We start from the raw sequence: 7,601 nt of genomic DNA, 5'->3' as shown, positions 1-7,601 counted from the left end.
TAGAACTAATATGTTATAGAACTCCTCTGAAATGAGTCATTTATTCCATCACTTTTCCTGCACAGCTGCTGACCCATGTTTTGGTTCCTGGAAATAGCTGCTACCCTGTCATACTTCTTTAAAGCACATATATTGATAACTCTACTCACTCCTCCATTCCTCTGTGACTGTCACTGTGTTAAAATGTGGAGTCAGCTGACTCACTTGTGGTGGTAATAAAGTAGATGAGTTTGCAAAGTATTTTGTTATTTCTAAAAATGCAAAAACCAAATTACATTGAAATCATAAGTGGTGTTTCAGGGAGAGCTGTAGGATGTGGTTTCTTGTGTAATCCACAGAGATTAGCTCCAACACATATTTAAACTCTCCTCTAGGAGCAACCTTAGTGGTAAAGCAAGAAGATAAACAGATGTATACACACCCTGGCACAAAAGTATCACTTATGTTTGGCTTCCTAGTCTCCTCGTGTTACTTATTTATCTTAACGTCTCTCTGAAATCAGGGAACACAGAATCTCAATCAGTTGATATTTTTCTACTGAATTACCCAATAGTCTGATCATACCCCTAAGACTTTTTAAAATTATTTCACTCATAATCCCAAATCTGCTTTGCCTCCTCAGCTCAGTACACTGTAATTTGATTTCAAAATGAGGACGGTTGTCAGTAATGCCACATTCATTTATCTATTTTACAATTCCATGTACTTAGAACTATGAAGATATGTTAATAACATCCATTCCAAAAAGCCACCCTACATTTATTATCATGAAACAAGACCTCAAGAAAGAGAATTCAAAATCATCCATGTATTTGCAATTTATTGCAATAAAGCCTTTATCAATAGACTTCCCTGTGCACATGGTGGTCAAATTGCTGGTGAAAACCAGCCAGATCTATTACAAGCTTTCTCATGGCTTCTAGGTAACCCAAGTGAGCCTTTATTGATACTGGGAAGGGATAAAGCAGGGAAGGGATAAACAGTGATGTAAGAATTTGCTGGACAAAAGTAATGACTCTCATTACAGAGTGAGTATTTTAAAGCAAAAGAGCCTGTTGGGAATATTGTTTTATAAAATAGTGGTTTTTTATTAACTTTTTAAAATTCAATTAGTTATCATATAGTGTACCATTAGTTTCAAATGTAGATTTCAGTTATTCATCCATAGCACATAATAGCTAATGCTCAGTACTTACTGTTATAGCTTCTTGAAAGCAGAATTTTAACCCACTGAGCCACCCAGGCGCCCTTGAAAGCAGAAATTTAGATCATATTTTCTGATTACTTCCATGAAGTACAACACTTTCCTGCTAGCAACCTTCAAAACATACTGTTTGTAAGAGGAATTTCTTTAATAATAAATAAATAGGAATTTATTTAAATTTATAAATGTATAAAATAAATAGGAATTTATTTAAATTTATTTAAGTATTGCACACTGTTTCATTGTTCATAAATAAGGTGATGATATTATAGCCATTAGTTGGTAGCACTGATATATCACTTTCTTTTTACTTCTCAGTGCATTCTCTTTACACAAAATAGATATATATTTTAAAAGAATCTGAATCTGTGGCAAACTTTTAAAAACCCTATAAAGTTTATCATTTTAAGTAGTCTCAATTATCTTCCTCAATTGTGATAGTATATCCTTCTATCTAGGCCAGATATTGTATGAGGGATTTGAAGAGACATACTTTTCTAAATTTCACTTTTCTCATCTGCAAAATGCTGATCATGATCCTACAATAAAATACACTTACAATTTTTTGATGAAAATTTATTTATTTATTTTAAGATTTTATTTATTTATCAGAGAGAGTGGGCGAGAGAGCAAGCACAGGCAGACAGAAGGGCAGGCAGAGGCAGAGGGAGAAGCAGGCTCCCGGCCGAGCAAGGAGCCCAATGTGGGACTCGATCCCAGGATGCTGGGATCATGACCTGAGCCAAAGGCAGCTGCTTAACCAACTGAGCCGCCCAGGCGTCCCTTTTGATGAAAATTTAATCTGTATAAACAATATATTTGCTGTAATGCGTGGTTCATGGAAAACATCTTATTTAATTATAAGCAACAACAGTATTAGAAATTAAGTAAATGTGTCTATAATATTTAAAGTTTTAACACATAATTCCAGTGCTTTGCCTTATTTTCTCAAATCCCTTTACCACTTTCACTGACAGAGTCAAAAGTACTTTTTCTACTAGTAGCCAGCTCTTTGTCTTTTGTCAGAAAGATGCCCTTGTGAATAATTTATAATAGAGATATTAGCAATAATAATAATAATAAATAGCAATGAAAATTTTAAAAAAGTTTTCTTAACTAATTAGGGTTCTTAGACATCAATTAGAGGAACCACCTCTGGCAAGCAAATTAATCTGCAAGACATTCCCAGAATTAACAAGTCAGTCAGATACAGGGTTGTTGCCTACACTGGGAGAATGTAGTGTGCATTGAGTGCCATCCTAGGCCACGCACGCTGCTGCAGCGTTGTCGCTTTGTCTGCTTAGTTTGGACTGGCAGGGTGAACCCAGGGTGCCAACATAGAGCCCGGGAAAGCAAGGCCCAAGAGGGACCAGCTCTCCCGCAGCTCTTCTTCCCTGATGCGACAGAGCGAACACCCAAAGCCTTGCTGAGGAAGCAGCAGCGAAGTGCCGTTCGCGCCAAGCTGAAAACCTCTGTGAAAGCATAGTCGCTGGGAAATCAGAGTCGTTTTTGTTGGCTGCTGTTGCTGTTTGCCTTAGCCTAGTATTCGCAGCACGGCGGGAGAAACCCTCATACAGCGAAAGGGTCTTTGCCTGGGCATCTCCTCTGGGAAAGCACAGCATTCTTTGGGAAATGAGAGTCGGGTCTGTGGGATGCTGCTGCTGCTGCTGCTGCTCAAGACCCAACAGCACGGTGTAATAAACCCGCATGGGGCGAAATCCTCTTTGCCTGGGCATCCCCACTGCCTGAGAGAGAACCGTGGTTGCGCCTGTGGAAAGAGCCTTAAGGAAGGGGACATGTCTGTCACTGGGCTCCCCAGGAGCCTGTCTGGGGAAAGTGCAGCAAGCTGCCCAGGAGAAGAGAAGGAGCCGTTGGCCTTGTGGGCGGGAAATGGTCGCGAAGCTAGAGAGCTGGCCCTGGCAGGAACAGCGGGCTGGTGGCAAGACAAGTGTCACCCACTCCCTGTGCAGAGAGACGAAGCCTGGCTGCTAAGGAGACTTGAGGGGGCGATTGGGCCGGGGAACGTGCTCCAATCTGAGGAAGGAGTCTGGGCAGAAGGAAGGCCTTTCCTGTGCCTCTGGTCCCAAGTGGAAAGCATCTCCTTGGCCACCTGTCCAGAGGGCAGACGTGGGCTTGCCACCAAGCTTCCGGCCGTGAACTCGCAGAATCACCTCCTGGAGGAACGGGCAATCAGATGCCGTCTTCCTCCAGGATGTGGCAGCATTGGTGGAGGCAGGGGGTTTCCCGGGGAAACAGGGACAGTTACCGATTACGTCTCTCACGTCTCCTTAAGGATGGAGAAGGCACAGGCCTAGTCCCCTGTCCACCTGAACGCCAGAGCAAAAGGGCCAGTCGTGCGTATGCTGAGAGATGGCATTGTGAGCAGAGTGCCATCCTAGGCCACGCACGCTGCTGCAGGGTCGAGGCTGTGTCTGCTTATTTCAGCTTGGCAGAATGAACCCAGGATGTGAACTTGGAGCCCGGGATAACAAGACCCCAAGAGGCACCAGCTCTCCGGCAGCACTTCTTCCCTTACATGACTGAAGCCTTGCTGAGGAAGCCGCGGCGAAGTGCTGTTCACTTCAATCCAAAGCCTCTGCGAAAGAACAACATTTGCTGAGAAATCAGTATTCGGTTCTGCTGGCTCTTCTGCTGCTTGCCTGTGCCCAATCTCTCGGTGGGAGAAACCCGCATACAGCGAAAGCCTCTTTGCCCGGGCATCTCCTCTGGGAAAGCACAGCATTCGTTGTGAAATCAGAATCGGATGTATGGGATGCAGCAGCTGAATGGCTGAGCTAGTCTCCGCAGCACGGTGGAAGATACCTGCATGGAGCGAAATACTCTTTGCCCTAGCATCCCTTCTGCCTGAGAAGCGTGGTTGCACACGTGTGTCCCTGCGCTCCCCAGGAGCAAGTGTGGGGAAGGCACAGCACGCCGCCCCCAGAGAAGAGAAGGAGCCCTTGGACTTGGGGTCGGGAAACGCTCGGGAAGCAAGATAGCCTGCCATGGCACGAACAGCAGGCCGGTAGCAAGACAAGGGTCACCCGCTCCCTGTGCGGAGAGATGGAGGCTGGCTGCTAAGGAGACATGAGGGGATGACTAGGGCAGGGGCGTGAGCTCCACTCTGAGGAAGGATTCTGGGCAGAAGGCAGGCCTGTGTTGTGCCTCCGGTCCCAAGGGGACAGCATCTCCTTGTCCACCTGTCCCAAGGGAGTCGTGGGCTTGCCACCAGGTGCCATACACGCAACTCGCAGAAACAACCCCATGGAGAAACGGGCAGTCAGATGCCGTCTTCCACCAAGATGTGGCAGCGATGTGGGTGGCAGGGGGTGTGCCGGGGAAGGAGTGGAGACTGTCCCCCACAGTTCCCCATCCAAGTGCACGGGCCGTGTGCAGGGATCCACGCAAGCTGCTGCTGTGACTGTGTCTGCTTAGGTCGGCTTAGCAAGGTGAACCCAGGGTGCGATCTTGGAGCTCGGGAAAGCAAGGCCCACGAGGCACCAGCTCTCCCGCTGTTCTTCCCTGCCGCGAAAGAGCAAAAGACCAAGCCTGGCTGAGGACAGCAGCGTAGTGCGGTTCGCGCCAAGTTGAAAACTTCTGGGAAAGCATAGCAGTCGCTGGGAAATCAGAGTCGGTTCTGCCGTCTCTTCTGCTCCTTGCCTGAGCCCAGACTCGAGGTGGGAGAAACCCGCATAGAGCGAAACCCCTTTGCCCGGGCATCCCCCTCTAGGAAAGCACAGCATTCGTTGGGAAATCCGAATCACATGTGTGTGATGCTGCAGCTTAATGCCTGAGCTAGTCTCCGCAGCATGGTGGAAGATACCCGCATGGAGCGAAATCCTTTGCCCTAGCACCCCTCTGCCTGAGAGAGAAGCGCGGTTGCGCCTGTGGAAAGAGCCTTAAGGAAAGGCACACGTCTATCACTGCACTCCCCAGGAGCATGTCTGTGGAAGGTGCAGCACGCTGCTCAGGGAGAAGAGCAGGAGCCGTTGACTTTCTGGTCTGGAAACGGTTGCGAAACAGGAGAGCCGGCCCTGGCAGGCACAGCGGCCGGTGGCAATACAAGTGTCACCAGCTCCTTGTGCAGAGAGAGGGAAGCCTGTCTGCTATGGAGAGAGGAGGGGATGTGTAGGGCAGGGCGCGTGCTCCACTCTTAAGGAGGAGTCTGGGCAGAAAGCATGCCTGTCCTGAGCCTCTGGGCCCAAGGAGACAGCAGCTCCTTGGCCACCTGTCCCTGGGGCAGACATGCGCTAGCCACCAGGAGCCTACACTGAACACGCAGAAGCAGCTCCCTGAAATAACAGGGAGTCAGATGCCGTCTTCCTTCAGGATGTGGAAGCTTGGAGGTGGCATGGGGTTTAAGGGGATGGGGTGAGGACAGTCCCCGAAAGCTCCCAATTCAGTGCACGGGCGGTGTGCAGGGATCCTGTCACGTCTCCTTTCCTGTGGGGAAAGCACTGGGCTAGTCCGCGAGAACGCCTGAGCGCCAGAGTAAAAAGCCAAGCGATGCCTACACCGGGAGATGATAGTGTGCACAGGGTGCCATCCTAGGCTCCGCACGCTACTGCAGTGTTGTGGCTGTGTCTGCTTAATACAGCCTGGCACAGTGAGCCCGGGAAGCGAACATGGAGCCCGGGAAAGCAAGGCCCAAAAGGCACCAGCTCTCCCGCAGCTCTGCTTCCCTGACGCGACTGAAGCCTTGCTGAGGAAGCAGCGGTGAAGTGCTGTTCGCTCCAAGCCAAAGCCTCTGAGAAAGCACAGCATTCGCTGAGAAATGTTCTGCGGGCTACTGCTGCTTGCCTGAGCCCAGTCTCACGGCTGGAGAAACCCGCATACAGAGAAAACCTCTTTGCCTTGTCATCTACCCTGGGAAATCACAGCATTCGTTGGGAAATGTGATTTGGGTTTGGGCTGCTGCTGCTGCTTGCCTGAGCTAGTCTCCGCAGCACGGTGGAAGATACCCGCATGGAGCAAAATCCTCTTTGCCCTAGCACCCCTCGGCCTGAGAGAGAAGCGCGGTTGCGCCTCTGGAAAGAACCTTAAGGAAAGGGACACGTCTATCACTGCGCTCCCCAGGAGCATGTCTGTAGAAGTTGCAGCACGCTGCCCAAGGAGAAGAGCAGGAGTCGTTGGCTTTCTGGTCTGGAAACGGTTGCGAAACAGGAGAGCCGGACCTGGCAGGCATAGCGGCCGGTGGTAATACAAGTGCCACCTGCTCCCTGTGCAGAGAGACGGAGGCCTGTCTGCTACAGAGAAAGGAGGGGATGTGTAAGGCAGGGCGCGTGCTCCACTCTTAGGAAAGAGTCTGGGCAGAAAGCATGCCTGTCCTGAGCCTCTGGGCCCAAGGAGACAGCAGCTCCTTGGCCACCTGTCCCTGGGGCAGACATGCGCTAGCCACCAGGAGCCTACGCTGAACTCGCAGAAACAGCTCCCTGAAATAACAGGGAGTCAGATGCCGTCTTCCTTCAGGATGTGGAAGCTTGGAGGTGTCATTGGGTTTAAGGGGATGGGGTGAGGACAGTCCCCGAAAGCTCCCAATTCAGTGCACGGGCGGTGTGCAGGGATCCTGTCAAGTCTCCTTTCCTGTGGGGAAAGCACTAGGCTAGTCCGCGAGAACGCCTGAGCCCCAGAGTATAAGGCCAAGCGATGCCTACACCGGGAGATGGTAGTGTGCATAGGGTGCCATCCTAGGCTCCGCACGCTACTGCAGTGTTGTGGCTGTGTCTGCTTATTTCGGCCTGGCAGGGTGAACCCAGGAGGCGAACATGGAGCCCGTTAAAGCACGGCCCAAAAGGCACCAGCTCTCCTGCAGCTCTGCTTCCCTGACGCGACTGAAGCCTTGCTGAGGAAGCAGTGGCGAACTGCTGTTCGCTCCAAGCCAAAGCCTCTGAGAAAGCACAGCATTCGCTGGAAATGTTCTGCGTGCTACTGCTGCTTGCCTGAGCCCAGTCTCGTGGCTGTAGTAACCCGCATATAGCGTAGGCCTCTCTGCCTTGTCATCTACCCTGGGAAATCACAGCATCCGTTGGGAAATGTGATTTGGGTTTGGGGATGCTGCTGCTGCTTGCCTGAGCTAGTCTCCGCAGTACGGTGGAAGAAACCCGCATGGAGCGAAATACTCTTTGCCCTAGCATCCCTTCTGCCTGAGAGAGACGCGTGGTTGCACACGTCGGTCACCGCGCTCCCCAGGAGCAAGTGTGTGGAAGGCGCATCACGCCGCCTCCGGAGAAGAGAAGGAGCCCTAGGCCTTGGGGTCGGGAAACGCTCGGGAAGCAGGATAGCCTGCCATGGCACGAACAGCAGGCCGGTAGCAAAACAAGTGTCACCCGCTCCCTGTGCGGAGAGATGGAAGCCTGGCTGCTAAGGAGACATGAGGGGACGACTAGGGCAGGGGCAC

The sequence above is a fragment of the Mustela nivalis genome (assembly GCF_964662115.1).
Source record: "Mustela nivalis genome assembly, contig: HAP1_SCAFFOLD_2023, whole genome shotgun sequence".
Lineage (NCBI taxonomy): Eukaryota > Metazoa > Chordata > Mammalia > Carnivora > Mustelidae > Mustela > Mustela nivalis.
This window is presented reverse-complemented; position numbering follows the sequence as displayed.